This window comes from Nannobrachium achirus (genome assembly GCF_963921795.1).
Source record: "Nannobrachium achirus genome assembly, chromosome: 19".
In the NCBI taxonomy this organism is placed as follows: Eukaryota; Metazoa; Chordata; class Actinopteri; order Myctophiformes; family Myctophidae; genus Nannobrachium; species Nannobrachium achirus.
Genome location: NC_137826.1, coordinates 38294982 through 38299981, shown reverse-complemented (window position 1 = coordinate 38299981; position 5000 = coordinate 38294982). Strand labels below are relative to the sequence as shown.

General features: G+C 41.4%; 1 pseudogene across 1 annotated transcript in view; it reads left to right on the top strand.

The window, feature by feature from the left end:
• Positions 1-5000, top strand: part of LOC308304809 (dachshund homolog 2-like) — a 68017-nt pseudogene that overhangs the window by 53213 nt on the left and 9804 nt on the right. The gene's annotated exons all lie outside the window — the stretch shown is intronic.

Sequence of the window (5000 nt, the reverse complement as noted above, 5' to 3'; positions counted from 1 at the left end):
TTACACTTTGAAGTATGTGTGTGTGGGGGGGGGAGGGAGGAGGTGTATAAGACAGAGAGAAAATTATATGCTAATGTATTTGCTTGTGAGGGGCCATTACACACACACACACACACACACACACACACACACACACACACACACACACACACACACACACACACACACATGCACGCTCTCTCACACACACACACACACACACACACACACACACACACACACACACACACACACACACACACACACACACAGTAATTCATGGTAATTGGTGTTTGTGTATTTGTTTACATGAAGTCAACATGTGTAAAAAGAGAGTAAACAAGCCAGTTAACAGCGCCATGGGAATCTGTCAGAACGTGTGTGTGTGTGTGTGTGTGTGCATGCGTGGTGTGTGAGAGAGTCAGAATACACTTGTGCCAAATACGACAAATTGTGCAAGTGATTCTCTGCATGTTAACTCATCATGGACAGACACAGAGACACTCTCACATACGCACACAAGCACACGCGCACACACACACACGCGCGCACACACACACACACACACACACACACACACACACACACACACACACACACACACTCACACACGCACGCACGCACGCACGCACGCACGCACACACGCACACGCACACACACACACACACACACACACACAGAGTGACACTGGCGCTCAAGTCTATTCTATAATATAGACTATATTATATTCTAATCTATATATTCATTGATATGTGAATTGTTTAATTATTATTATTTTATATATCATTAAATGAAATTGAATCAGTCGTTTTTACCAAAAAATTAACGAATGTAAAACATTGCATTTTCATAATTTCCATATTTAATTTCAGTGTGGCGACCCCGATGGGATTTAGCCGAGAGAAAAAGAAGAAGAATTTCAGTGAACTTACAATCAGAAATAGGTATCAGTATAAAATTCACTCTTAATAAGTATATTCGATTAATTCCAATTCAGGAAAACTGTCACATTCAAATAACGAATGTGTAAAATATAAATCATTTATTTCTGCCACATCAATAAACATTTACATACATTTAATATTTTTACATGGTTTTATGTTATCTCCTCTGCTTTGCTTGAATACTTTTCTGTGCTTAATTTCTCTAATTCAAAAACTGTTTTGAACAATTCACTGTTCAAAAACGGATTAGATCAAATCCCCCACGGTTTAACCGTTGGTACTGACCTGCACGACCAGCATCAATCAATCAATAATGTCACAACATTAGATTAGAAACCATATAATCACAATAGAGATTGGGGAAAAGTTTTAGCTCCTCCATCTGTATTGTCTGTCATTTCCTTATGCTGCTTTATTCACATATTGTACATGGCTGTGATCAACTGTGGTTGTTTTAAAAATCATGCTTTGTGTTATTGTCTTTTCAAATTCAAAAATAGCAGACTCAAAATAAAATGTGTTGCTTCGCACCACGTCTTTGAGCTTGCAGATCTGCAATTTTTTGATAGTTTTGTGTGACGCTGTAGTATGATCAAGTAGAGCATTTACGCAACAATATAATATTTAAAAAAAAGAAGGAAAGGAAATCATGGGAAATAACAAAAAAGAAAGGTCATATGACAATAAGATGGGAAAATGTAGATATAATAGAAAAACTACGGGAGAGACAGATGGAGAGAAAGAGGGACAGATGGGGGGGGGGGGGAGAGAGAGAGAGAGAGAGAGAGAGAGAGAAAGGTGAATTCTTTGGCCTTCTCAAACAAACACATAAATAAAACAAAGAGAAACTCACTGGACCTTTTTCCCTCCTTTTAAAACCAAGTCACATTAAACATTCATGAACAAAGGCTCTTTATTGGCTGAAACCATAAAAAGAACTACATATGTCCAGTGTCAAAAACCACAACAACACATGCAAAAACACATTTCAACAAAAGAAAAAGGGGGAAAAAAAGAAATGGATTGAAAAGGCCATTTCATGGAAAGTGAGAATCCATTTGATGGTAAAGCTTTTAGAGAGAGAGAGAGAAAGAGAATGTCACTTATTTGCTGTTTGCAGAGTTTGGGATGGTAATAGCAGAGACAGACAGACAGACAGACAGACAGACAGACAGACAGACAGACAGACAGACAGACAGACAGACAGACAGACTGACTGACTTACAGAAGGACATATTTTTAGCCGTTAGTTTCCTGCATTAGTCCTGAAATCAGTCAGATATGCCTGAAAGTCATTTGGATAAAAGCAGGATTTTAAGTGTGCATGCTTGCGTCTGTGTGCGTGCGTGTGTGCGTGCTTGCGTGCGTGCGTGCGTGTTAATGCGTGTGTGAATGTTAATAAACAAATTCAGGACCAGTGTTGGGCAATATTCCTTGGGAAAGAAATCTGTTACGTATTACTTATTACGCCTATATTATATTACATATTATATTACTATAATAATACTATTTATTTTATTTTTATTAAAAAGGTTATTGTTCCATAATGGAACAATACATATCAAGATTCAAGAGATTGTCACAAGGATGTATGACAAGTACAAAAACCTACTAACCAGTAAGATGCCCTTATAAGGGCGAGAAGCGACCTCGCTGAAACAACAGAGACTGACACAATAATATGGGCATAATATTGATGTTAAGGGATCTCCATATATGGGCATAAAAGGGACAAGGACGGAATCCATTTGCAAGTGTGGCTCGTGTCGGGACAACAATATATCCATATATAGGCATTCCCAGATATGGGCTTAATATTGATGGCATCAGGGATCTTGGCCATATATGGAGCGTGACATGAGGCGTGATGGAGATCCGGGTGATGTAGAGTTGAAGATGTCAGTGTTGGTCAGCTCCATATATGGAGATCTATGTGTTGTTCCAACTTGGAAGGTAATTGATGACATCAGGGATCTCCATATATGGGCATGGATATCCAGGTGATGATAGTCAGCAGTCTTGACAGTCAACAATGTGATGTCAGAACAGCTATCCACAACTTTCCAACATCCCATCGTGCATTGCATAGAAGGCGAGCGGCATTTCCGGCGTCGTGATGTGAGCCTGTATGTCTGCTGTTAACCGGAAGTGTCCTGCAGATAATGCTACAGTAAAGTCTTGCGGAAACAGGTGGATAGACATTGAGGCGTTACGGAAGGGTTAGTCACATCCAACTGGTTCTACCATAGCAGGTTGCAAGTGTAGAACTTGCCTGACAGTTTGCTAGTTCAAATCCTGAAAAGTGGGAATATTAACCTTACGTTTGCTCATGGTGGGTAGCTGTTCATTCATCAACAGGTAGACTGTGGTTGTACTGGGCAGCACCCAGTGTCCAGCAGTAGTAGACTCACTGTGGTTGTACTGAACAGTAGTGGTGGGCAAAACCGTTCATTTCAGTGAACGAATCATTTTGTTAACGTTCGCGGCAATGATCCGTTCAAATGATTCGTTCACATTCACCGTTCAGTAGCGTGATCGTCCCATGAAAATCACTATCGCGGGAGCGTTTTTATTACGTTGCGCATAATTGAGGAGAGGGGAGTGAACAAAAGCGTGAACGTAACAGTTTAAGGAAGTGAACAAATTGTTCACGATTCATTATTGTGATTCATTCTTATGAACGAATCACTCATGAACGACACATCACTACTGGACAGTTCCTATACTATCCAACAGTAGTAGACTGTGGTTGTACTGGACAGCTCCTATAGTGTAGTGTCCAACAGTGAAACACTGTGGTTGTACTGGACAGCTCCTATAGTGTAGTGTCCAACAGTGAAACACTGTGGTTGTACTGGACAGCTCCCAGTGTGAACAGTAAAACACTGTGGTTGTACTGGACAGCTCCCAGTGTGAACAATAAAACACTGTGGTTGTACTGGACAGCTCCCAGTGTGAACAGTAAAACACTGTGGTTGTACTGGACAGCGCCTAGTGTCCAACAGTAAAACCCTGTGGTTGTACTGGACAGCTCCCTGTGTCCAACAGTAAAACCCTGTGGTTGTACTGGACAGCTCCCAGTGTAAACATACTGTGGTTGTACTGGACAGCTCCCTGTGTCCATCAGTAAAACACTGTGGTTGTACTGGACAGCTCTCAGTGTAAACACACTGTGGTTGTACTGGACAGCTCCCAGTGTAAACACACTGTGGTTGTACTGGACAGCTCCCAGTGTAAACACACTGTGGTTGTACTGGACAGCTCCCAGTGTCTAACAGTAAAACACTGTGGCTGTACTGGACAGCTCCCAGTGTCTAACAGTAACACACTGTGGTTGTACTGGACAGCTCCCGTACAGTATGTTATTGTACTAATGTGAGCTGAAAGCAGCATCATGACCAGTGAGCCATGACAGGATGAATAAAAGGCTCCAGGTTCGACCCCCAACATCCGCCTCGGAAAAAAAACATCAATTATTAAGAGAGCTGTCGTTTTTTCTTGTGTTACAATATTCAAACACAGTTATGATTTATTGTTGTAATCCAACTGCCGGCTCAACACAACATGCCTTTGTTTTATCTGTTTTCACACTTCACGCACATGCGCACACACACACACACACACACACACACACACAGACACACACACACAGACATAAACAAACAAAAAACACAAACACTATATGCACAGAGATATATGCACACATAAAACTGCACTTTCTGAAAGTGTTTGGGTTGTGAAGCTTGAAATCAATTTGTATTTGTTGGCAGTTCAAGCTGTGCTTGTTGCCGTGTGTGTGTGTGTGTGTGTGTGTGTGTGTGTGTGTGTGTGTGTGTGTGTGTGTGTGTGTGTGTGTGTGTGTGTGTGTGTGTGTGTGTGTGTGCGTTTGTCTAGCTATACTTATGGGGACCAACCGCATGTTCACACACCCACGCGCAGGGGACGTCTGACACAGTGGGGACAAAATCGTAGGTCCCCATAATTATTATCATTCAGGGAGATAGGGGGCAGTGTTGCTGAGTGTCTGGTGCTTTTTTTAAGCAAGTCCCTCAATTCACGTTTTCATGTCATATGACA